Genomic DNA, 27924 nt, shown 5'->3' on the forward strand with positions numbered 1-27924 from the left:
TTTTCTTTACGGAAAAAACTACCAAAAGCTGAATAATAGAGATTTTTTACCGTGGGATGGCAAAACCACAGTTATTGTTTACTGGGGTATACCACACTTTTTTAAATAGAGATATTTGCGGCTGAACAGTGAGCGACACAGTCAAACTGCTTTTTTTTTAGATACCAAAGGCCCAAAACGGAATAGTACAGCGATTTGACCTGTGGAACTGCGAAACCACACTGGGATGTCGGGTCTATACAAGACTATTTTCAACAGATATATTTTTTTGTCTCAACAGTCAGGAGACACTACTCTTTTCTTTACGGAAAAAACTACCAAAAGCTGAATAATAGAGATTTTTTACCGTGGGATGGCAAAACCACAGTTATTGTTCACTGGGGTATACCACACTTTTTTAAATAGAGATATTTGCGGCTGAACAGAGAGCGACACACTCAAACTGCTTTTTTTTTAGATACCAATGGCCCAAAACTGGATAGTACAGCGATTTGACCTGTGAAACTACGAAACCACACTGGGATGTCGGGCCTACACAAGACTATTTTCAACAGATATATTTTTGTGTCACAACAGTCAGGAGACACTACTGTTTTTCTTTACGGAAAAAACTACCAAAAGCTGAATAATAGAGATTTTTTACCGTGGGATGGCAAAACCACAGTTATTGTTTACTGGGGTATACCACACTTTTTTAAATAGAGATATTTGCGGCTGAACAGTGAGCGACACACTCAAACTGCTTTTTTTTTAGATACCAAAGGCCCAAAACTGGATAGTACAGTGATTTGACCTGTGGAACTGCGAAACCACACTGGGATGTCGGGCCTACACAAGACTATTTTCAACAGATATATTTTTGTGTCACAACAGTCAGGAGACACTACTGTTTTTCTTTACGGAAAAAAATGCCAAAAGCTGAATAATAGAGATTTTTTACCGTGGGATGGCAAAACCACAGTTATTGTTTACTGGGGTATACCACACTGTTTTAAATAGAGATATTTGCGGCTGAACAGTGAGCGACACACTCAAACTGTTTTTTTTTTTAGATACAAATGGCCCAAAATGGATAATACAGAGGTTTGAACCGTGGAAGTGCAAAACAACACTTCTGTTTCTCTAGCCTACACCTGACTATTTTCAACAGTTATATTTGTGTCTGAAAAATCAGAGACACGCTTTTTTTTTGGGGGGGGGGAGGGGGGACAAACCAAAAGGTTAATAAGATGGGTATTTGTACAGTGTGAAGGAGGAAAAAAAAAGGAGGATTTAGATGGAAAAAAAAGGATTTTTCCTGGCCCCCGACACCTGGTGCTAAGTCCAGAAATTTGAGCAACAGGAGCACACAGGACTGTAATGCAGCGTTTGCTGGTATAACCACTGTGTCTCCTATACAGCCTGCCTGCCTGGTATCTGGGATGGATATTAGTCCTGAAAAGGACTGTTTGTTTGTTCTGGCAGCCTTTACAGACCCTACACTAACTATTTCGCAGTTTATATCTCTCCCTAAATCAGCAGCGCTGTCCCTACAATGTCTAATCCAGAGCGACTGTGTCCAAGATGGCGGCACCCCGTTTTAAATACTCGAGGTGACGCTGTGCGGCCAGCCAATCACTTTAATGCCCACAACCAACATGGCTGCAGCATTACAGTGACTGGCTGGCAATCCCTGCATGTTCATTGGCTCTGTAAAGAGCGCCAAACATGCAGGGCGGAGACCCGAGCTCCCGCCCGAGTAACCCGGAAATGCTCGGTGCTCGCCGAACATCCCGAGTAGCGTGATGCTCGGGCGAGTACCGAGCAGTGTCGAGCATGTTCGCTCAACACTAGTTTTGAGAAATAACATGGATAAGCATGGTCGATCCGCATTAAAAAAGCAGCCATAGAGTGTCTGCGAACCTTCCCCCACACTTTTCTTAGCCAGGGCTGCTTTTCGGCAGGGTTTCACTGGCTCACCAGAGAACCGGAGACTCCTCTGGCGGGCCCTGGCTTCTCCTTCAGGAGAGTTCATAGTGCCGAGGTGAGGCCATGATGATAATAGAGGCCACCATCTGCTTAGTTTTCTGTTACTTGGAATGCAAGTGCAATTATGCAACCATAAACCCACCCACCCACAGGCTGCAACACTAAACTGCCAGATTTCTGGGCACCTCTTTGCACTTGAAATATGGCCTTTTAAGCTCATGGAGGCGGAAGCTTTTCACAACCTCATGTCAGCATCGGCTGGGTGTCCATACTCGGTCCCCAGCCGCCACTATATTTCCCGGTATCGCCTCCGTCTTCCACAAGCACGGGACCCACAGCATTACCCGTGCTCTCCCCAGTGCACTTACTGGGAAGGGCTGCCTAACCACAAACACGTGGACAGGTGAATGTGGCCAGGGACGGTACGGAGCCAGTCCACAACTTTTTTTTGCTGAGAGTTGTATTTAGCTCGGTGAAAGGACTGGCATAGAGGGAAACCGTATGTACCCTGCATGTCATTTCTCCCAGGAAGTCCTCTAAAGCTGCTTGCACTTGAAATGTGGCCTGAACATTACTGCTTGTACTTTTCTGTGGGAATTTGCTTGCCTCCTACCAGCCTGGAATATTTCCAACAAACTATGGTACGACGCCATGGTATTAGCACTGCCCCCAGTACCAGTAGCGAAGCCATCCCCAATTTCCTTCTCAGGAATTTTATTTGGTAGACTGAGTGGCTGCCGAAATACATTTTCTCACAAAGGAGCTGAAGACAGAGTGCAGTAGGTGTAAGTTTCTCCAGCCTGTTAGACATTAGAGGGTGAACGGCAGCATATTGGATCAGTGGTTAGCACTGAAGCCTTGCAGCGCTGGGTTCCTGGGTTCAAATCCCAGCAAGGACAACATCTGCAAGGACTTTGAATGTTCTCCCCGTGTTTGCGTGTGTTTCCTCCTCAATAAAAAAAGCAGCCATAGAGTGTCTGGGAACCTTCCCATACCACACACTTCTCTTAGCCAGAATTGCTTCTCAGCAAGGTTGGACGGTCCCCCCAGAGAATCCTCTGGTGTGTCTTGGCTTCTACCTCAGGAGAGTTCATGATAGCGCTAACTTTGCAGCTGCTATGGGGCTCTTGAGCGGGTGAGAAAGGTTAGCCCTCAGAATCAAATCCTCTGGTGGGCACAATGTTTTTCAATCTGAAACAGCTTCTCAGTGGGAGTTGTATTTCACCACAGCCATATTCTTTAGCTCGGTAAAAGGACTGGCATAAAGGGAAACCATATCTACCCCGACTGTTATTTCTCTGTCACCAGGTTCCCCCCATTGTCACACACGACCATGCCTGGCTGTATGTTCAGTGGTGAGAGCCACAGATCAGGCTGCTGTGTTACAGTTTTAAACAAATCTGCAGCACTGGGCGGTTTGTCAATTAATCATTAAGCATGTTATCTTCAGCACAGTCTGTTGCCGCTTGGCCAAGGCAGTGCTGCCGTGCTGTCAGCTTGTGACTGAAGTGGTCATTTCGGAGATGGAGGAGGAGGTGCATGAGCTGAACAATGTGATTACATTGAGGTTAAATTGGTGATGCTGTTTTTTATACTAAAGAAAGATCCTATTGTTTTGTTTTTTTACGTTATTTTTTAAGACAAATGCATTCACCGGGAAATGTAATTTTAACATTTTACAACCTTATCTGGCAATGTGGTGTGTGACACATCATCAGACACATCCTTTTTTTATTTATGATGAAGGGACTCTGAAAGTCATAAAGCCTATTTTTATAGGGACATCAGACGGCCCTTACTATTCTTAAAAGGCCAATAGTCGGCCCTAGCTATTGTTAGAGAGCCATCAGCCGGCTATGCTTTGTTGTTCCCATTATTAACAAGTGGGTCTCCTATACTGTTATTGCGTATCCAGTGACTGCAAGGGCTGCCAAAAATTTGGATGCAACACAATACCCCTTTGAAGAGACATATAGGAGGGTCTCAGTAAAAAAAAGTGTTCCCATTATAAAGGAGCAGGTCTCCTATAGCGGTAATGCCCTTGCTGTGACTGCAAGGGCTGCCAAAATTTGGGAAAAACCCCACTAAGAATTTAAAGACACATAGAGCAGGGCCACAGTAACAAGGTACGACATGTTCCCATTAGAAAGGAGAGGGTCTGCTATACAGTTATAGGGTATACAGTGAGTCCAACGGCTGACCAATTTTAGGAAAAACACCACTAAGAATTTAAAAACACATAGAGCAGGGCCACAGTAACAAGGTGCGACATGTTCCCATTAGAAAGGAGAGGGTCTGCTATACAGTTATAGGGTATGAAGTGAGTCCAACAGCTGACCAATTTTAGGAAAAACACCACTAAGAATTTAAAGACACATAGAGCAGGGCCACAGTAACAAGGTGCGACATGTTCCCATTAGAAAGGAGAGGGTCTGCTATACAGTTATAGGGTATGTAGTGAGTCCAACGGCTGACCAATTTTAGGAAAAACCCCACTATTAATTTAAGGACACACAGACCAGGGCCACAGTAACAAGTACGACATGATCCCATTAGAAAGGAGAGAGTCTGCTATACAGTTATAGGGTATGCAGTGAGTCCAACGGCTGACCAATTTTAGGAAAAACCCCACTAAGAATTTAAAGACACAGAGAGCAGGGCCAAAGTAACAAGTACGACATGTTCCCATTAGAAAGGAGAGGGTCTGCTATACAGTTATAGGGTATGCAGTGAGTCCAACGGCTGAACAATTTTAGGAAAAACCCCACTAAGAATTTAAAGACACAAAGAGCAGGGACACAGTAATGACAAATTCCCATTAGAAAGGAGAGAGTCTCCCATAGTGTTGGCCTATGCAGTGAATGCAAGGGCTGCCAAAAATTTGGAGGCACTTCAATGCCCCTTGGAAGATACGTGGAGGAGGGCCTCATAAAAAAATGTTCCCATTAGAAAGGAGCGGGCCTCCTATACTTGTAATGCCCATACGCTAAGTGTATGGGCTGACAAACATTTACCCCTGGGGGGTATAAATGAACATACTGTATAAAAAATTTTTGACGGGCATCATAAACACCCTTTAAAAAAATTATGTGGGTGTTGAATGAGGATGAAGGAGAAGGAGGAGGACAAGAGCAAATAGCCAAAATCAGGAAGCGTATACCTATGTGTGGGTGTGAAAAGGTGCATGGGAATACACCTCCCAAGAAAAGACACTGGATTTGAGTTTATGTTACGCTGCTGTCATTCGGTGGTGTTGAAAAGTCTGGCCCAATCCAGCCCTTGTTTATTTTTATAAGAGTCAGCCTGTCAGCATTTTCAGTTGACAGGTGGATGCGCTTATCAGTTATAATTCCACCAGCGGCACTAAAAACCCGCTCTGATAAAACGCTGGCGGCAGGGCAGGCCAGGACCTCCAAGGCATAAAGAGCCAGTTCATTCCACGTATCCAGCTTGGTTACCGAATAATTATAAGGCACAGAGGAATCACGGAGGGCGTTGGTACGATAGGCAAGGTACTCCCTCAGCATCTTCCCAAACTTTGCACTCCTTGTGAGAGTACCCCACACCTCAGGGCCTGTCCGATAGGAGGGTCTGAGAAAACTCTCCCAGAACTTTGACAGTGTTCCCCTGCCTCTGCTGGATTGAAGTTGTGTCTCTCTCGCCTGTACTCCTTGGTTGTCCAACGAAGTGTGCCCTCTGCTGCCAGCGTTTTCAGATGGGAATTTTTTTAATAGTTCCGCAACAAGGGCCTTCTGGTACTGCCCCATTTTTGTACACCTGTCCGCCTCAGGAATAAGAGATATAAAGTTCTCCTTGTAGCGTGGGTCTAGAATTGTAATGACTGTCACCCAAAATTTTGAGAACGCGATAGTCATGGGAAAGGCAGCGTAACATAAACTCAGCCATGCGTGCCAGACTCCTAACAGGCAAGACTTCCGTGTTCTCACCAAGAGGATGACTGATCATGCTCTCCTCCTCCTCCTCTCTGTCCTCTGGCCATCCATGCTGAACAGACGGTATGACAGCTGTGCAGTTAGTACCGTCTATAGTGCATGAAACTAGCTCCTGTCCTTCCTCCTCCTCCTCCTCTTCCTCATTGTCACCCAATCCACATTGGGATGAGATGAGGCTTGGCTGTGTGTAATCACCCTGTATGGTTTCTTGCTCCATCTCATTGTGCTCCGCCTGCAATGCATCCTCTTTTATTGTGAGCAGAGAGCGTTTCAGAAGACAGAGAAGTGGGATGGTGACGCTAACTATGGCGTCATCACCGCTCACCATCTTGGTGGAGTTCTCAAAGTTTTGGAGGATGGTACATATGTCTGACATCCATGTCCACTCCTGAGGTCTTATGTGTGGAGTCTGAGCTGAATCCCGACAGCCTTGTTGATGCTGGTACTCAACAACTGCCTCTTCTGCTCACAAATCCTTCCCAACATCTGCAGTGTAGAGTTCCAATGCGTGGGGACATCACACACCAGTCTGTGAGCCGGAAGCTGGAAATGATGCTGAAACACTGCAAGGGCGGCGGAAGCTGTTGCTGACTTACTAAAATGGGCACACAGGCGGCCTACTTTAACAAGCTGATCCGGCAGCTCCGAGTAGGATTTGAAAAACCGCTGCACCACGAGGTAAAGCACATGGGCCAGGCATGGTACGTGTGTGAGCTCGCCTCGCCTCAGAGCCTCAACCAGGTTCCGGCCGTTGTCACACATGACCATGCCTGGCTGTAGGTTCAGTGGTGTGAGCCACAGATCTGCCTGCTCTTTCAGAGCTGTTCACAACTCTTCAGCATTGTGCGGTTTTTCACCTAAGCATATTAGCTTTAGCACAGCCTGTTGCCGCTTGGCCGAGGCAGTGCTGCAGTGCTTCCAGCTTGTGACTGATGTGGTCATTTCGGATATGGAGGCTGAAGAGGAGGAGGAGGCTGAGGAGGATGAGGTGCAGGAGCTGTAGACCATGGGGGCAACCCTGATTGACCTAGGGCCCGCAATCCTTGGCGTCGGGAGGACGTGTTCCGTCCCAAGGTCTGACTGGGTCCCGGCTTCCACTATGTTAACCCAGTGTTCCATCAGCGAGATGTACCGTCCTTGCCAACAAGCACTTGTCCATGTGTCTGTGGTTAGTACAAAAAAATAACAATGAAAGATAGGACCTTGGATGTAATAGGGGGCATACCACTAAACATTATATAAACCAGAGAAACCATAGGTATTTTCAAAACCCCAAAATAACATAATTTAAACACCATATGTTGACTAAATGAAATAAATGCTTTATTTATGTATTTTTTAAGAAATAACACATAGGTATAAATAACATGTGTGAAAAGACATAACATGGGCATGTGAGGCAGCAGGAGATAGATAGAGACACAGCTGGTATCAAATTCACATTAGGTCACATAATCCAACCCATACAATCCATAAGTCACAGACAATGTGTGCAGAAAAAGTTAAATAACATAGATCAAGTGACCTATAACAAGTCACAGTATAAACAACCATCAGAGGTTTTTTCAGCAACACATAAAAAGTACAAACATCACATGGAAAGGGTTAAGTAAGACATACTTAGTGAAAGTAAACAGGTGACCAGCAGTGTCACGGGAGGCCCCGACACGTGTTTCCGTACTTCCTCGGGGGGCATGGTTAGGCGGACTTTACCGGTAAATGTGTTATTGAGAGCATGGCTAATATTTTGGGACATGTGCTTGTGTAATGCGGGGACGGCACACCGGGAGGAATAGTGGTGGCTGGGGACCGAGTACCGAGGGACAGCCGCTGCCATCAGGTTGCGGAATGGTTCCATCTCCACGAGAATAAAAGGCAACATTTCGAGCGCAAGCAGTCGTGAAATGTGAGAATCTAGGAGTGTGGCATGTGGGGCGTTGGCTGCATATTTGCGCTTGCGTTCCATGGACTGGGGTATGGACAACTGAACACTGCGCTGTGACAAGGACATGGACGTGCTTACTGATGCTTCTACTTGAGAGTGTGCAATGACAGGTGCAGGGCAGGAGGCGTCTCCGCATGCACCATGGACAGGGGATTGGCTTGCATGCACAACAGCGGAAGAAGCAATGGTGCCCCCCGCAGACACCGTTCCTGGACCCTGGGGTTCGGCCCACAAAGTCGGGTGCCTTGCTGCCATGTGCCTGATCATGTTGGTGGTGGTCAGGCTGGTCGTTTTGCCACCCCTGCTGATGCTGGCCTGGCAGGTGTTGCAAATGGCCTTTTTGGGGTTATCGGCAGAGTCTTTAAAAAACAACCAGACTCGGGAAGAGCTAACAGTTGTAATGACAACTTCCTTTGTGTTGGTGTTACGGGGAACGGTTGCTTGCCTTCTGTCTGCGGCTACCACACTGCTTCTTCCTGCCTGTTGGGGTGCTCTGCCTCCCTCCCCCTGTGTGCTGCTGTCCTCACTCTGCATGTCCTCCTGCCACGTTAGGTCAGTTACTATATCATCCACCACCTCGTCTTCCACTTCCGCACCTTGGTCCTCCTCCTGACTTTCTGGCAATTGTGTCTCATCATCGTCCACCTCTTGTGACACTTTCCCACCATCGCCTTCGTGTGACCGTGGCTGCTCAAATATTTGGGCATCGCTACACGAGATCTCCTCTTGCCCCGACAGGAAGTTCAGGCAAGAATATGTGGGTGTTTGTTGTGGCACAATTTCGGCCTGCCCACGGCCTGGTCCTCGGCCTCTGCATGCACCATTACCATCACGTCCAGTTTCCCGTCCCTTGCCACGTGTCTTGCCCATTTTAAATGGAGGACAGTATCTTCCACGCTCGCTACAAATGACTGAGTTTGGAGCGAACTTATATGAGATCCGTTTGACGGAGAAATGTGAATTGCTTCAATGACACACTAAATGAAATTTTTAATGGAGGCCAGAAATGGCAGTATTTTCTGACAACATATATATGATCCCTTTGACTGAGAAAACACAGTTTTAAATAGCTGGATTTCTAGCGCTCTAAAATGGAAAGTACCTGGCTGTATTTTCCAGTGCCAACAAGCAAATGGCGCAGAAAAAATGGTGTTCTCTGGATTGCTTTTTAGGCAAATAATGAGGATTAAGATCCAAAGAAAAGTATTCCTGGCCCCTGAGACCTGGGCCATTGCATAGAAATATCTAACAGCAGCAGAAGGCAGAATTGGAATGGAGCCTCTTGTGTAGAGATGAGCGGTATTAGAATCGAACTGTTTGCCAATCTCAAATTCGAGCTGTTTTGGGCGGTGTTCGAGCTGTTCGACGAACCCGAATGATTTGCAAAAAATCTGGCTGTTCGATGTTATGTTTGATAACTGTTCGTGCACCAAAATCGCAACTGGATTTTTTCACAGTAATGCTGATAATAAATATTAATACACAGTTTAAGTGTACAGCGGGGTGGGGGGAGGGGCATGCGATGGATCTCTGCAGAAATAATGAAGATTTTTTTTTTCTCTTTCCCGCATTTACAGTGGGGAGGTGCAGTCTGTCAGCCTATCAGCAGCGCACACATGGAGCGAAGTGCTTTTTTTCACACAAGCAAGGACATGTGTCATTGGCTGTGTATGTCACATGTCCTTGCCCTATAAGACCCAGCCATTTTCCCCGTCGCCACCATTTTCTCACTGCTACAGCTGAGTGTTAGATGGCACCGCTGTTACTGTCTGCGCACTATACAGTATAACTGTGTGAATTGCAAGCAAATTTTATCTGAAATAGACAGATAGCTTGGGAGTAGGGACTAGTACTAATTGCAGCCCTTTTGAGGGCTAAGTTACAGCATTTCCTATGACTTTTAGCAGGCAGGTCTGTGCTCTTAAATAGATAGATAGGTTAGGAGTAGTGACTAGTTGTAATTGCAGCCCTTTTGAGGGCTAGGTTACATCAGTTCCTATCACTTTTTGCCAGGCAGGTCTGTTTTAGTGCTGTGCAAGTGTTTTTCACAGCATTTGGCTAAATCTAGCTAAGCAAATCCGTTTGGGCCTCTTGCAGTGTGTGTTAGTCAGTGGAGTAGCCTATCTGTGTTGCAAGCTACACCACCTGTGTATGTAATACAAATTTTTTACTGCACCTAGCCAAGTAAAACCTTTTGGGCATATTAGCAGTGTGTGTTAGTCAGTGGAGTTGCCTATCTGTGTTGCAAGCTACACCGCCTGTGTATGTAATACAAATTTTTTACTGCACCTAGCCAAGTAAAACCTTTTGGGCATATTAGCAGTGTGTGGTACTCATTCTATTAGGCCATCTATACTAAGCTCCACCAGCTTTCAAATTACTAATAATTTTTAGCTGCATCTCGCCTGTAAAATAATTTTGGGCATATTAGCAGTGTGTTGTACTCATTCTATTAGGCCATCTATACTAAGCTCCACCAGCTTTCAAATTACTAATAATTTTTAGCTGCATCTTGCCTGAAAAATAATTTTGGGCATACTAGCAGTGTGTGGTACTCATTCTATTAGGCCATCTATACTAAGCTCCACCAGCTTTCAAATTACTAATCATTTTTAGCTGCATCTTGCCTGGAAAATAATTTTGGGCCTGTAGCAGTGTGTGGTACTCATTCTATTAGGCCATTTATACTAAGCTCCACCAGCTTTGAAATTAATAATAATTTTTAGCTGCATCTAGCCTGGAAAATAATTTTGGGCATAGTAGCAGTGTGTGCTACTCATTGTATTAGGCCATCTATACCAAGCTCCACCAGCTTTGAAATTAATAATAATTTTTAGCTGCATCTAGCCCGGAAAATAATTTTGGGCATAGTAGCAGTGTGTGGTACTAATTGTATCAGGCCATCTATACCAAGCTCCACCAGCTTTGAAATTAATAATAATTTTTAGCTGCATCTCCCTGGAAAATAATTTTGGGCACAGTAGCAGTGTGTGGTACTCATTGTATTAGGCCATCTATACCAAGCTCCACCAGCTTTGAAATTAATAATAATTTTTAGCTGCATCTAGCCCGGAAAATAATTTTGGGCATAGTAGGAGTGTGTGGTACTAATTGTATTAGGCCATCTATACCAAGCTCCACCAGCTTTCAAATTAATAATAATTTTTAGCTGCATGTACCCCGGAAAATAATTTTGGGCATAGTAACAGTGTTTGGAACTCATTGTATTAGGCCTCTATACCAAGCTCCCCCAGCTTTGAAATTAATAATAATTTTTAGCTGCATGTAGCTCGGAAAATAATTTTGGGCATAGTAGCAGTGTGTGCTACTCATTGCATTAGGCCATCTATACCAAGCTCCACCAGCTTTGAAATTAATAATAATTTTTAGCTGCATCTAGCCCGGAAAATAATTTTGGGCATAGTAGCAGTGTGTGGTACTTATTGTATTAGGCCATCTATACCAAGCTCCACCAGCTTTGAAATTAATAATAATTTTTAGCTGCATGTACCCCGGAAAATAGTTTTGGGCATAGTAACAGTGTTTGGTACTCATTGTATTAGGCCTCTATACCAAGCTCCCCCAGCTTTGAAATTAATAATAATTTTTAGCTGCATGTAGCCCAGAAAATAATTTTGGGCATAGTAGCAGTGTGTGCTACTCATTGTATTAGGCCATCTATACCAAGCTCCACCAGCTTTGAAATTAATAATAATTTTTAGCTGCATCTAGCCCGGAAAATAATTTTGGGCATAATAGCAGTGTGTGGTACTCATTGTATTAAGCCATCTATACCAAGCTCCAGCAGCTTTGAAATTAATAATAATTTTTAGCTGCATCTAGCCCGGAAAATAATTTTTCTTCCCAATAATGGTAGCAATAGAAATATAAGGCACGCGCCTGGCTAACAAAAATATCCGCTTCATAACAAAAAACACCAGCCTAGTGCACTGCATTAATAAGATGGCATCATCGTCTCTCTCAGTGCTAGGCCTACTACGCCGGCTAGCATTCCTGTGCCTAAAACACAATGTATGGGTCTGCGCTAGCCACGATGCTGAGTGGTCTAATGCTACTGCTAACGCTTTATCACAATTCAATTGGCTCACAGAGCTCCTCCCCAATGCCCACCCATCGGGCAACAGTTGCCCACCCTCCCTATGGGATCTAGTGGCGAATAGTTGATGCCATTAATCAGAGAGTCAGTTGCCCCGTCGACGTGGCAAGCATATGGTAAGGCATGGGAAGAGTGGATACGACTAGTAGCAGGCAGACGGGTTGACCAATGTGAACAATCCAGATTACAAGTCACCATAGAATTTCTCCACCAGCTAATGATGATGGGCATATCAGGGGCGTCAGCGCAGCGGTGTCTGAAAGGAGTAGCATTTCACTTCCAACTACTGAATTGGGAAGATGTGACAAAGAGATTCATCATCAGACAATCTATAAAAGGGTGGAAAAGGGGTCAGCCAAGTCAGGAGTGTAGACGTCCCGTCCCATGTCACTAAAACTGATTTCTCACATCATATCCCTAACACCATTAACATGACACTCACAATTTGAAGCAACACTACTGTCTACTGCATTTGCGATCGCCTTCTTCGGGGCGCTATGCATAAGTGAATTAGTCCCTCAATCCAAAATTACCACCAGTGGAGGCTTATTACACCAGGACATAGTCATAGCCAATAATGCAATATGTCTACGCATACGCAAATTGAAAACGGTTCCAGCGGACAGGGGCACTTGGGTACTTCTACAACACACAAACGGCACACTGAGTCGGGTAACAATAGTAAAAACATATATAACCATCAGATCACAAAGTAATTTCTTCCTATCACACATTGATGGAACGCCATTATCAAGATACCAGTTCCAAGCTATATTTAATAAATGCCTAACATCGGCAGGGAACCACCCCAAAGATTACGGGACACACTCATTCCGCATAGGCGCGGCCACGGAAGCAGCAAGAGCAGGACTGTCAGAAACGGAAGTTCAGAGGATAGGGACATAAGACCGGACTTGTTATCCTAATGTGGTTTGTTTGTTTTACAGGTGACGCTAAGCCAACAGTGTGGGTGATAGGCCACTCGTATACATATTGGGCAGAAAAAAGGGTGAAAGTCCGCCCAGGCGGGAGGAAATTAGAGTTTCATAACACATATTTCAACTGGAGAGGTATTAGAGGCCTGCAATGGCCACAGGTACTAATGGAGGTAATCAAGGTAGGGAGAGAGGCAAGAGGTCCGGTCATCTTAGTTATACAGGCCGGGGGAAATTACCTAGGTCATCACAAGAGCATAACTAATGGCAATAATGAAACTAGACACTGAGCGCTTCAGAGAATTTTTCACAAAACTACCTATAGTATGGTCAGAGATTGTGCCGATAGCGGTGTGGCAAGGTGCGTGAGACATCATGGCCATCGAACGGACAAGGCGGGTAATAAATATTCGGATGGCAAAATTTAGAAGAGACAGAGGCGGTGTAGTAATACGACACCGACAACTGGAAGTAGATAAAGCAGGCCTCATACGGCACGACGGTGTTCACTTAATGGATATTGGACTGGACATATTCCTGTAGGGACTCCAGGATGGAGTGGAACAAGCATTAAGAGTGATGGATGGGGGTCAGAGTCCTGCATACGAGTACGTAGGATCCTCCGTGGCCTGGAAATTGAAAGGACATGTTGGAGAGTTACACTTGTTGGCCAACTTGCCGGTGTGGAGACTCAGGGCATGCTGCAACAAGCTTATTTATTTTAGAAATAAAATGCCTTTCTAATGGAATGAGTATAAAGAGTTAATAAAGCTGTGACCGATCCTCACCCATCCAGTTGTAAGAGTTACATTATTGTATTGTCAAGGAAAGGGGGGTGGTAGGGGGGCTGAGCGTCTGGGTTTGGTTAGGGGTCCCCACAGTCTGCCATGGCTAGATGCAGTTAAAAATTCTTATTAGATACACAGGCGGTGTAGCTTGCTTCAGAGCAGGGCTACTACGCTGACTAGCAGACACTGAAGCTTTGGAGCAGACCTCTGAGTAAACAGCTCTTCAGACTCAACCATCTGTGTTACCCCAAGCCATAGTGTATGTAGTTTCTTATGGTTTAAAGGGAGGGGGGGAGCGACCCAACCCACCTGGAATTGACGATGCCAACGTCACGTAAAACACAGTAAGGGGACTCCAAAAAGAGTTTCCATTTTTTCCAAAAATTGTGGCACAGACACCACTTAAGTGGTATCAATTGCCCCAGAGTTGCTTAAAATGGTTGGTGAGGTGATTTTACCCAATCCTCAAGATTTTAGTCTCCCCAGGGAGACACAGGGGTAGAAAAGTCTTTGCGGATCCATGATTTGTTCATCTTTATAAACGTGAGTCTGTCTACATTCTTAGTGGACAGCCGCGTGCGCTTATCTGTCAGCACACCACCAGCAGCGCTGAACACACGTTCAGAGAGAACGCTGGCTGCAGGGCATGACAAGATCTCCAAGGCGTGAGTGGCAAGCTCCGGACATTTTTCCAGATTAGAAGCCCAAAATGAGCAAGGGTCCAGTGACACAGTCATGGCTTCGATGTTCACTTGGAGATACTCCTGTACTATCCTCTCTAGGCGTTGACTATGTGTCAGACTTCTGGTCTCCTGTGTCCTTGCAAAGGATGGTCTAAAAAAGTGGTGAAACGATTCCACAAAATTGCTGTTACCAGCAGATACTGTGTTACTGTTACGGTTTGAGTGATGAAGACTTGACAGTCCCACGGTTGGCACGTTAGACCTGTGAGATTCACTGTGTGCACCACTGGTGTTTTGTGGAAAAGCACATGTAAGATTCTGCAACAGCCTCTACTGATACTCCTGCATGCGTGAATCCCTTTCTATGGCAGGAATTATTTCGGCAAATTTACTTTTGTACCGGGGATCTAAGAGAGTGGCAACCCAGTAGTCAGGATTTCTTCGAATTCTGACAATCCGATGGTCATGTTGCAGGTAGTGCAGCAAGAAGGCACTCATGTGTCTTGCGCATCCAGGAGGACCAAGTCCTTGTTGTTTTGGTAGCGAGGTAAGAATCATGCTTCCTTCCTCTGCCCTCTCACCCCCAACCTCGCACAACAGAAATGTGATCATGGTCTTCCTCATCTGATGAGTCTTCCATGCCCATCGCCAGTTCGTCTTCCACTTCTTCCTCGGCTCCTGCACCTTCCTCAACAGTTTGGCTGCTACCATGTGCCCTGGTTAATCCCTCTCCCCCTCCCTCCCATGCCTGCCGCCTTGGTGCTGCCGACCGTCTGGACCTTGGAGATGTTATCCCTTCCGCATACGACTCCTCCTCTACTTCCTCCACCTCCTCTTGTCCCACCACCTGACTTCAAATTCTGCTTAACGTGTGCTTCAGCATGTAAATTACCGGAATAGTCATGCTGATAATGGCATCGTCAGCAATAAACATCTTTGTCGCCATTTCAAAACTGTGCAGAAGGGTGCATAGGTCCCTGATCTGAGACCACTCCTGCAGCGTGATTTGCCCCACTTCTGGATCTCGTTGGCCCAGGCTATACGTCAGAACGTATTGCACCAGGGCATGTCGGTGCTGCCACAGTCGCTGCAACATGTGCAGAGTTGAATTCCACCGTGTTGGCACATCGCATTTCAGCCGGTGAACTGGCAGGCCCAACGACTTCTGTAGAGATGTAAGTCATTGAGCTGCGGGATGCGAACGGCGGAAGTGAGCACACAGTGACCGTGCCCTCTGCAGAAAGCCATCTAGTCCGGGATAGTGGGCTAAAAATTGCTGGACAGCCAGGTTCAACACGTGAGCCATACAAGGCACGTGTGTGACATTGCCCCGGCGAAGGGCCGCACCCAGGTTTGCAGCATTGTCGCACACGGCCTTCCCTGGTTGCAGGTCCATTGGAGACAACCATTCATGAAACTGGGTCTCCAGAGCTGACCACAACTCCTAAGCTGTGTGACTCACATTTCCCAGACATTTCAAAGTAAACATCGCCTGATGCCGTTGAGCCCTGCTGCCAGCATAGTAAGGAGATGTGCATGATTCCTTCTGCGCAGTTAGAAAGCGGGTGTCATTACCAGACAGGCTTTGGGTGCAGGTGGAGGACCGAGAGGAGGTTGAGGAGGCAGAAGCAGTGGAGGAACTTCTAGATAAAGAGGATTGACGCACAACTCGTGGGGACGGAAGACTTGAACAGCAGCCCCTTGTCCTGCTGTCACCATAGTTACCCAGTGCCCAGTCAGCAACATGTAACGCCCCTGTCCATGCCTACTCGTCCAAGTGTCTGTGGTGAAATGCACCGTCACACACAGAGTTTCTCAAAGAAGCGGTGATGTTGTGAGCGACATGCTGGTGGAGCGCAGGCACACCTTTCTTTGAGAAGTAGTGCCAACTGGGCTTCTGGTACTGGGGCACTGCGACGGACTTAAGGTCTTGAAAATCCTCTGTGTCCACCAGGCAGAAAGGCAGCATTTCTGTAGCCAACAGCTTGCAGATGGTGAAATTCAACCTCTTAGCTTTGTCATGGCTAGGAGGAAATCGTCTTTTACTTGTCCACATCTGAGGGACCGAGGCTGGCTGTTGTGCTTAGACGGGGTTGAGTAGGGTGTCCCCGGCAAACTGCCGGTCTGTGAAGAAGATGCAGGTGAAAAAGTTAGGTTGCCTTGATCCAAAGGTGGTGCTCTCAATGTCGGAGAGCGCTCAACACCAGCTGGTGTTTCCACTTCCAAATGAAATGACCTGCCAATCACACTGGCTGTTGCGGATAAAGAGGTGGCAGGTCTGCGTCCAAAAACATGTGTGACTGCTGTCACCCCAGTCACAGAGGATGAAGAGGCCGCGGATGCACAAGATGGGGCAGACGGTGGTTGGCCCGGCCCCTTAGGCCGCATTGTAGCACAGTGAGCTTCCCACATGCATGAAGTACTCAAACTATGGATTTTTTGGCCTCTACTTAGCTTTTGGTGACAAATATTACAGATAACATGAGTTGGGGTCATCCTTATCTATCTGAAAAAATGCCCAGGCTATGCAAGGCTTAGAGCCCATGCGACCTGAAGAGCCACCACGACTTGTGGTCAGAGGCAGAATTGTGGTTAAGGATGCAGTTGTTGACGTGCTTCCAGTACTCCGTCTCTGTCCAGGAAGGCGCAACCTAACCTCGTCGTCAATAGCATCCTCCTCCACCTCCTCTGCTGACCTCATCGACTGGCTGACTGTGGGTTGACAGTAAGTGGGATCTCCAACCTCGTCATCATCACCCTGTGTGTTCTCACACCCGTCGTCCTCAGAGCCAACCTCTTCCTGCCCTGACCAAAAAGTCAAGTTGTCGCTCCAATCAGGTATTTGAGTCTCATCATCGTCTTCATCATTGTCTCCACCAACAGGAGTTACAGTTTGGGAACGAGGGTCTACATTATGCTCAGAACCTTCTTCATCTGGTCCTGGATCCGACTCATAAAGATTCTGGGCATCAGTGCAGATCATTTCCTCGTCTGGATTAACAGAAGCTCAGGAGCAGACCTCCATTTCCCAGTCTATAGTATGAGTAAACAGCTGTGCAGACTCAACCATCTGTGTTACCCCATACTCAGACGGGCAGCTGGAGACTTGGGAGCTGTGAGGAAGCAAGTGCGATTGGGGTGACACCTCTGAGGACTGGAGTATTTGTGATGTTGAAGTTGATGTGGAGGAGAGCCCACTTGAAGGAGCACTTGATATCCATTGAAGCACCTGCTGTTTTTGTGCCTCATCTGGAATTTGTACCGATGGACGTGTCTGTAAGAAAGGGATCGTATCACATTGTCCACGAAAAGAAGTAGACATCTTAGTTTGGCTGGAAGATGGTCTTTCTTCTGCAGATGTTACTCCCCCCCACCGCGGGGGGGCTCGACCCACCTGCAGACAGGTACCAGTATTGGGAGAGGGGGGCTGGCCGTCAGTGTCCACCGCGGCTCTGGCACAATCCCGGCGACACGGAGGTCGCACGGGCAGGAACAGACTGACCGTGTCGGCTTTGCACTCCAGCGTAGTCCCTCTTCCCGCTCGCGCCCGTAACCTCAAAAGGATGCGCAAGCGGCTTTTCTTCCCAGGGCTGTTCCCCACCCAGCAGGAACGTGGGGGAGCTCAGGTCGGCCTTCCACTGTACTCCCTTACCTCCCTCGCCCTCTTTCCTTCTTCCGTTCTCCATCTAACCCTTCGGCTCTGTGGTGTCCACTCTCCCTCCAGCTCTCTCCTTCTCACAGGTGGACTACCGCGTGTATTCACACTGTGGCGAATCTTTTGGGCCCAGGCATAAGACGTTGTCGAGGTAATGGATAATATGTGCCCCCTTAGAAATGTCCATTACAACCCATTCGAGGAAGCAACTAAACGCCTCAAATAGTGAGCAGGATCAGGACCACCCCATGGGCAAACAGCGATCTATATAGTATGCTCCTTCCCAGAAGCAGCCCAATAGGTGGACACTATTCAGAGGCACAGGTAATAAGTAACCGGAACACCGCATCAATGTCTGTTTTGGCCATTAGGTTGACCCTTCCCAACTTCTTGATCCGCCTGATTGCCTTCTCAAAGGATGTACTGTATATACAACTGTACTTGGTTCCGCGTCGATGTTGTCATTTACTGACCTGCCCCTTGGATATGACAAATGGTGGATTAGTCCGAATGTATTGGGTTCCGTTTTTGGCACAACTCACAACGGGGATACCACTACGTCTTGTAAGGAAAGTGTTCTGAATGGAACCGCCATTCTACCTAAAGATATTTCCTTTTTTAATTTTCTTGTCACGACGTCTGGGTGTTGGTAGGCTGATTTTAGATTTTTACTCCAGCCTTTCTTGATTTTAGAAGGGCATGACATGCCTATATCTGTGTCTCCCTCTCCTTTTACTCCTCCACCTCTTTTCTTTTCGCATGACTATATGTACTTGTCACTTTTCCATGTGTTAGTTGTGTCTTCAAATCAGTTTGTCAGCTTTTGGACACCTTTGAAGGTGTTTTCTATGAGTTTTTGTTTGCCTGCCATTGGTTTTAACGGTGTTTGACGAACCGAACCGAACCCGAACACTACGGGGGTGGCTCAACACAACTCTTGTGCTACAGTAAATGCACTGCAGTCTGCTATATACACTGCCTGCCTATAAACCCTGCCTTCCTGATATCTCTGCAGATGGATTAGTCCTCAGAAGGACTGTTTGTTAAGATGGATATGTGTAATGTACGGTTTTTCTCCCTACACTACCTAATACACAATCAAATCTCTCCCTGACACAGCAGCAGCTCTCCCTACACTGTCTGATCCGGAGTGACTGTGACGAGCATGGTGGCGCCAGGTCTAATATAGACCTGATGATGCTGTGCGGCCAGCCAATCACTGTAATGCCCACAACCAACATGGCTATGGCATTACAGTGCATGGCAGGCAATCTCTGCATGTTCATTGGCTCTCTAAAGAGCGCCAAACATGCAGAGAGGGGACCCGAGTTCCCGCCCGAGCAAACCGGAAATACTCGGCGAGCGCCAAGCATCTCGAGCAGTGAGATGCTCGGGCGAGCACAGAGCAGTAGCGAGCATGCTCTCTCATCACTACTGTTCGTACATAATGTAAATTGTACATAACTAGTGCAAATTGTGTGTACATATTTCATAATGTCAGTAAATAGTGTATATGATGTGTATGTATAATATATTGTCTGTTCATAGTATAAATAATGTGTGTATATAATATACTGCCTGTATATATTTTATATTTATATATACACTGTGATAGTGTCATTGGTTTTATATGTGAGGGGAGGTACAGTACAGACCAAAAGTTTGGACACACCTTCTCATTTAAAGATTTTTCTGTATTTTCTTGACTATGGAAATTGTACATTCACACTGAAGGCATCAAAACTATGAATTAACACATGTGGAATTATATACTTAACAAAAAAGTGTGAAACAACTGAAAATATGTCTTATATTCTAGGTTCTTCAAAGTAACCACCTTTTGCTTTGATGACTGCTTTGCACACTCTTGGCATTCTCTTGATGAGCTTCAAGAGGTAGTCACTGGAAATGGTCTTCCAACAATCTTGAAGGAGTTCCCAGAGATGCTTAGCACTTGTTGGCCCTTTTGCCTTCACTCTGCGGTCCAGCTCACCTCAAATCAACTCTATTGGGTTCAGGTCTGGTGATTGTGGAGGCCAGGTCATCTGGCGTAGCACCCCATCACTCTCCTTCTTGGTCAAATAGCCCTTACACAGCCTGGAGGTGTGTTTGGGGTCATTGTCCTGTTGAAAAATAAATGATGGTCCAACTAAATGCAAACCGGATGGAATAGCATGCCGCTGCAAGATGCTGTGGTAGCCATGCTGGTTCAGTATGCCTTCAATTTAGAATAAATCCCCAACAGTGTCACCATGCTTCACGGTGGGAACCAGGCATGTAGAGTCCATCCGTTCATCTTTTCTGCGTTGCACAAAGACACGGTGGTTGGAACCAAAGATCTCAAATTTGGACTCATCAGACCAAAGCACAGATTTCCACTGGTCTAATGTCCATTCCTTGTGTTCTTTAGCCCAAACAAGTCTCTTCTGCTTGTTGCCTGTCCTTAGCAGTGGTTTCCTAGCAGCTATTTTACCATGAAGGCCTGCTGTACAAAGTCTCCTCTTAACAGTTATTGTAGAGATGTGTCTGCTGCTAGAACTCTGTGTGGCATTGACCTGGTCTCTAATCTGAGCTGCTGTTAACCTGCGATTTCTGAGGCTGGTGACTCGGATAAACTTATCCTCAGAAGCAGAGGTGACTCTTGGTCTTCCTTTCCTTGGGCGGTCCTCATGTGAGCCAGTTTCTTTGTAGCGCTTGATGGTTTTTGCAACTGCACTTGGGGACAGTTTCAAAGTTTTCCCAATTTTTCGCACTGACTGACCTTCATTTCTTAAAGTAATGTTGGCCACTCGTTTTTCTTTACTTAGCTGCCTTTTTCTTGCCATAATACAAATTCTAACAGTCTATTCAGTAGGACTATCAGCTGTGTATCCACCAGACTTCAGCACAACACAACTGATGGTCCCAACCCCATTTATAAGGCAAGAAATCCCACTTATTAAACTTGACAGGGCACACCTGTGAAGTGAAAACCATTTCCGGTGACTACCTCTTGAAGCTCATCAAGAGAATGCCAAGAGAGTGCAAAGCAGTCATCAAAGCAAAAGGTGGCTGCTTTGAAGAACCTAGAATATAAGACATATTTTCAGTTGTTTCACACTTTTTTGTTAAGTATATAATTCCACATGTGTTAATTCATAGTTTTGATGCCTTCAGTGTGAATGTACAATTTTCATAGTCATGAAAATACAGAAAAATCTTTAAATGAGAAGGTGTGTCCAAACTTTAGATCTGTACTGTATGTGTCACTTAGGATTCTCTCCTGTGTGAACTAAGACCTACTTTATTTCTGCCAGCATGTTATATGCTGGTGGGTTTACTCTGTTAAAGGGTGTGCGGTCTTCTGGGAATGGCAAAGAGGGCGGGACGCCATTCCCCCTACCTCCCCTCAGGGTGTGGCTGAGCAATGTGTAAAAGCGCAGTCCCTTTTTTTTTCTCTGGAGTGTGGTCTGGAGAGTGAAGTCTCCAGACAGTGTTGTGGAAGCTGCAGAGCTTTTCACAAGGACTTTGCCTGTGCAGTTTATGCTACCGAGAGTGGGTGTAACCCTTGTTTTGTTTTCCCGTTTAACCCAAAAGGGGTCTTGTTTATTTTCCCTGTGGAACCCTGCATGAGTTTATGCCATAATAAACCAACAGAAAGGTGACCTGAGAACGTGTGTCCTGAATCTGCCTCCGGGAGAGCCGAGCTATTCGTCTTGCCACTGTTGGTGTGAGAGTGCATTCAGGATTCCAGGAACACGTGTACCTGCTACAAAGACCAGTGGATGTCCTGGGTGAAGGCCGACAGCCAGCCAGAGAAGTTCGGCAGCATGGAGGAGCTCTTTAAGCACCTGGTCCAGAGCCAACAGACCATGCAGTAGCAACACCTGCAGGCCCAGCAGAGCATGCAGCAGGCCCAGCAGAGCAGCAGCACCATGAGATGACCAAACAGTTGCTTCAGCAAATCCAGTTGCAGCAAAAGTCGCAGCAGCAGCACCAGTAGGAGGCGCAACAGCAGATACACCTTCTGGCGGACGCAATCCAGAGCAGGGCGGCCGCCCTACCCCCAGGGCCTACTGATGATTCTCATGTCAGGAATGCGGTAAGGCGGGCCATGCAGAAGATAACCCCTGGGGCATTTCTGACTGTTTTTGAGATGGTGGCTGATCGGGACAAACTTTCACCAGGACAGTAGGCAGAGGTTCTGGCACTGTATTTATCGGGTGAAACCCAAAAGGCATATTTTGACTTGGCACTGCAAGATGCTAAGGAGTATCCCAAGCTAAAGATAGAGATCTTAGCATGTCTGGGAGTAAATATGGCGGTGAGAGCCCAACGAGTAGAGATGAGCGTTGTTCTACTCGAACTGTTCGCCAATCTCAAATTCGAGCTGTTTTGGGCGGTGTTCGAGCCGGTCGGCGAACACGAACAATTTGAGAAAAATTCGGCTGTTCGAGGTTATGTTCGATAACTGTTCGTGCACCAAAATCATAACTGGATTTTTTCTCAGTAATGATGAAAATTAATGTTAATACGCAGTTTGAGTGTACAGCGGGGCGGGGGGAGGGGCAGGGGATGGATCTCTGCAGGAACAATGAAGATCTCCATTTTTTTTTCTCTTTCCCGCATTTGCAGTGGGGAGGTGCAATCTGTCAGCCTATCAGCAGCGCACACACGGAGCGAAGTGCTTTTTTTCACACAAGCAAGGGCATGTGTGATTGGCAGTGTATGTCACATGTCCTTGCCCTATAAGACCAAGCCATTTTCCCCGTCGCCACCATTTTCTCACTGCTGCAGCTGCGTGTTAGACGGCACCGCTGTTGCTGTGTGCGCTATACCTTGTTAATTTCAAGCCAATTTTCGCACAAATATACAGATAGCTTGGGAGTAGGGAATAGTTGTGATTGCAGTCCTTTTAAGGACTAGGTTACAGCATTTCCTACGACTTTTATCAGGCAGGTCTGTGCTCTTAAATAGATAGATTGTGGGAGTAAAAACTAATTGTAATTGGAGTCCTTTTCAGGACTAGGTTACATCAGTTCCTATCAGTTTTTGCCAGGCAGGTCTGTGCCAGTGCTGTGCAAGTTTTTTTCACAGCATTTGGCTGAATCTAGCAAAGCTAATCCTTTTTGGCCTATTGCAGAGTGTGTTAGTCAGTGGAGTAGCCTATCTGTGTTGCAAGATATACCACCTGTGTATAGAATACCAATTTTTTTACTGCACCTAGTGAAGTAAAATCTTTTGGGCATAGCATCATTCTATTAGTCCATCTATACTGACCTCCAGCAGGTTGCAAACTGAATATAATTTTTTTCTGCATCTAGCTCTGAAAAAATATTTGGGCTTCTAGCGGTGTGTGGGACTTGGTCTATTAGTCCATCTATACTGACCTCCATCAGGTTGCAAATTAAAAATAATTTTTTTCTGCATCTAGCTCTGAAAAAATATTTGGGCTTCTAGCAGTGTGTGGGACTTGGTCTATTAGTCCATCTATACTGACCTCCATCAGGTTGCAAATTAAAAATAATTTTTTTCTGCATCTAGCTCTGAAAAAATATTTGGGCTTCTAGCAGTGTGTGGGACTTGGTCTATTAGTCCATCTATACTGACCTCCATCAGGTTGCAAATTAAAAATAATTTTTTTCTGCATCTAGCCCAGCCAATAGTTTTGGCCTAATACCACAGTTTGGCCACTCAGCTCTGCTCGGTTACCATCCATTGTTTTTTTGTGCAAACAACTCCAGAGTTGTGAATTAGTTAACCACCAAAATGATTGGAAAAAGGCCTGCTGCTGGTTGAAAGGGGAATAGGCGTGTTGGGAAGGGGAAAAAAGGTTGTGTCCGTGGGGTAGGTGCAGAAGAAAGACCATCTTCCAGCCAAACTAAAATGTCTACTTCTTTTAGCGGACAATGTGATAAGATCCCTTTCTTACGGCCACGCCAATCGCTACAAATTCCAGATGAGGCACAAAAACAGCAGGTGCTTCAACGGATATCAAGTGCTCCTTTAAGTGGGCTCTCCTCCACATCAACTTCAACATCACAAATACTCCATTCCTCAAAGGTGTCACCCAAATCGCACTTGCTTCCTCACAGCTCCCAAATCTCCAGCTGCCCGTTTGAGTATGAGGTAGAACAGATGGTTGAGTCTGCAGAGCTGTTTACTCATACTATAGCCTGGGAATCAGAGGTCGACTCCAGCGCTTCTGTGAATCCAGACGAGGAAATGATCTGCACTGATGCCCAGAATCTTTATGAGTCGGATCCAGGACCAGACGCAGAAGGTTCTGACCATAATGTAGACCCTCATTCCCAAACTGTAACTCCTGTTGGTGGAGACAATGAGGAAGACGATGATAAGACTCAAATACCTGATTGGAGCGACAACTTTAGTTTTTTGTCAGGGCAGGAACAGGTTGGCTCTGAGGACGACGGGTGTGATAACGCACAGGGTGATGATGATGAGGTCGGAGATCCCACTTACTGTCATCCCACAGTCAGCCAAGAGATGAGGTCAGCAGAGGAGGTGGAGGAAGATGCTAGTGACGACGAGGTCAGGTTGCGCCTTCCTGGACAGAGACGTAGTACTGGAAGCACGTCAACAACTGCATCCTCAAACACAACTCTGCCTCTCACCACAAGTCGTGGTGGCTCTTCAGGTCGCATGGGTGCTAAGCCTTGCATAGCCTGGGCATTTTTTCAGATCGATAAAGATGACCCAACTCGTGTTATCTGTAACATTTGTCAGCAAAAGCTAAGTAGAGGCCAAAAAATACATAGTTTGAGTACTTCATGCATGAACCGGCACATGGACATGAAGCATAAGTTGCAGTGGGAAGCTCAGTGTGCTACAATGCGGCCTAGCCGGCCGGGCCAATCACCTTCTGCCATATCTTGTGCATCCGCGGCCTCTTCATCCTCTGTGACTGGGGGGACAGCAGTCACACCTGTTTTGGGGCGCAGACCTGCCACCTCTTTACCCGCAACAGCCAGCGTGATTGGCAGGTCATCATTTTCTTTGGAGGTGCTAACACCAGCTGGTGTTGAGCGCTGTCCGACATCGATAGCACCACCTTTGGATCAAGGCAACCTAACATGTCCGCCTGCATCTTCCTCACAGACCGGCAGTTTGCCGGGGACACCCTTATCAACCCCGTCTAAGCACAATAGCCAGCCCTCGGTCCCTCAGATGTGGACAAGTAAAAGACCATTTCCTCCTAGCCATGAGAAAGCTAAGAGGTTGAATTTCACCATCTGCAAGCTCTTGGCTACAGAAATGCTGCCTTTCCGCCTGGTGGACACAGAGGATTTTCGAGACCTTATGTCCGTCGCAGTGCCCCAGTACCAGATGCCCAGTCGGCACTACTTCTCAAAGAAAGGTGTGCCTGCGCTCCACCAGCATGTCGCACACAACATCACCGCTTCTTTGATAAACTCTGTGTGTGACAGGGTGCATTTCACCACAGACACTTGGACGAGTAGGCATGGACAGGGGCGTTACATGTCGCTGACTGGGCACTGGGTAACTATGGTGACAGCAGGACAAGGGGCTGCTGTCCAAGTCTTGCCGTCCCCACGAGTTGTGCGTCAATCCTCTTTATGTCAAAGTTCCTCCACTGCTTCTGCCTCCTCAACCTCCTCTTGGTCTTCCACCTGCACCCAAAGCCTGTCTGGTCATGCCACAAGCTTTCTAATTGCGCAGAAGGGATCCTGCACACCTCCTTACTATGCTGGCAGTAGGGCTCAACGTCATCAGGCATTTTTTACATTGAAATGTCTGGGAAATGTGAGTCACACAGCTGAGGAGTTGTGGTCAGCTCTGGAGAACCAATTTCATGAATGGTTGTCTCCACTGGACCTGAAACCAGGGAAGGCCGTGTGCGACAATGCTGCAAACCTGGGTGCGGCCCTTCGCCGGGGCAATGTCACACACGTGCCTTGTATGGCTCACGTGTTGAACCTGGTTGTCCAGCAATTTTTAGCCCACTATCCCAGACTAGATGGCCTTCTGCAGAGGGCACGGTCGCTGTGTGCTCACTTCCGCCGTTCGCATCCCGCAGCTCAGCGACTTACATCTCTACAGAAGTCGTTGGGCCTGCCACTTCACCGGCTAAAATGCGATGTGCCTACCCGGTGGAATTCAACTCTGCACATGTTGCAGCGACTGTGGCAGCACCGACAAGCCCTGGTGCAATACGTTCTGACGTATAGCCTGGGCCAACGAGATTCAGAGGTGGGGCAAATCACGCTGGAGGAGTGGTCTCAGATCAGGAACCTATGCACCCTTCTGCACAGTTTTGAAATGGCGACGAAGATGTTTAGTGCTGACGATGCCATTATCAGCATGACTATTCCGGTGATTTACATGCTGGAGCACATGTTAAACAGAATTCGGAGTCAGGTGGTGGCACAAGAGGAGGTGGAGGAAGTAGAGGAGGAGGAGTTGTATGCGGAAGGGCTAACATCTGCAAGGTCCAGACGGTCGGCAGCACCAAGTCGGCAGGCATGTGAGGGTGGGGGAGATGGTTTTACCAGGGCGCATGGTAGCAGCCAAACTAGTGAGGAAGGTGCAGGAGCCCAGGAAGAAGTGGAGGACGAACTGATGGAAGACTCATCAGATGAGGGAGACCTTGATCACATTTCTGTTGTGCGAGGTTGGGGGGAGAGGACAGAGGAAGGAAGCATGATTGTTACCTCGCCACCAACACAACAGGGACTTGGTGCTCCTGGATGCGCAACACACATGAGTGCCTTCTTGCTGCACTACCTGCAACATGACCCTCGAATTGTGAGAATTAGAAATAATCCTGACTACTGGGTTGCCACACTGTTAGATCCCCGGTACAAAAGTAAATTTGCAGAAATTATTCCTGCCATAGAAAGGGATGCACGCATGCAGGAGTATCAGCAGAGACTGTTGCAGAATCTTACATGTGCTTTTCCACAAAATACCAGTGGTGCACGTAGTGAATCTCACAGTTCCAACTTGCCAACCGTGGGACCGTCAAGTGTTCAGCACTCAAACCGTAACAGAACCACAGTATCTACTGGTAACATCAATTTTGCGGAATCATTTCACCACTTTTTTAGCCCATCCTTTGCAAGGCCACAGGAGACAAGAAGTCTGACACATAGTCAACGCCTAGAGACGATGGTACAGGAGTATCTCCAAGTAAACATTGAAGCCACGACTGTGTCACTGGACCCTTGCTCTTTTTGGGCTTCCAATCTGGATAAATGGCCGGAGCTAGCCACTTACGCCTTGGAGATCTTGTCATGCCCCGCAGCCAGCGTTCTGTCTGAACGTGTGTTCAGCGCTGCTGGTGGTGTGCTGACAGATAAGCGCACGCGGCTCTCCACTGATAATGTAGACAGACTCACGTTCATAAAGATGAACAAATCATGGATCCGAAACGACTTTTCTACCCCTGTGTCATCCTGGGGAGAGTAAAAGCTTGATGATTGGTTAAAATCACCCTACCAACCGTTTTAAGCTTTCAAATTACTAATCATGTTTATCTGTATCTTGACTGGAAAATAATTTGGGCTTTGTAGCAGTGTGCAGCACTGATCCTATTAGGCCATCTATAATAAGCTTCACCAGATTTAAAATTAAAAATAATTTTTAGCTGCATCTAGCCCGGAAAATAATTTTGGGGCTCCGAGATGCGCAAGACACATAAGTGCCTTCTTGCTGCACTACCTGCAGCATGACCCTCATATTGTCAGAATTCGAAGTAATCATGACTACTGGGTTGCCACACTCTTAGATCCCCCAAACTTTTCGATCAACCTTTTCATTTTAATAAAGACCAAAAAAATGGTCATTTTTGAAATTATAAGCATTAGCAGGTTGTTAGAAACTGAAATCAAACAGTTTTCAACTCAAAACTTTATTCTAG

Source organism: Phyllobates terribilis, unplaced genomic scaffold (assembly GCF_046119375.1).
Source record: "Phyllobates terribilis strain yellow unplaced genomic scaffold, ASM4611937v1 Scaffold_2__4_contigs__length_985480577, whole genome shotgun sequence".
NCBI lineage: Eukaryota > Metazoa > Chordata > Amphibia > Anura > Dendrobatidae > Phyllobates > Phyllobates terribilis.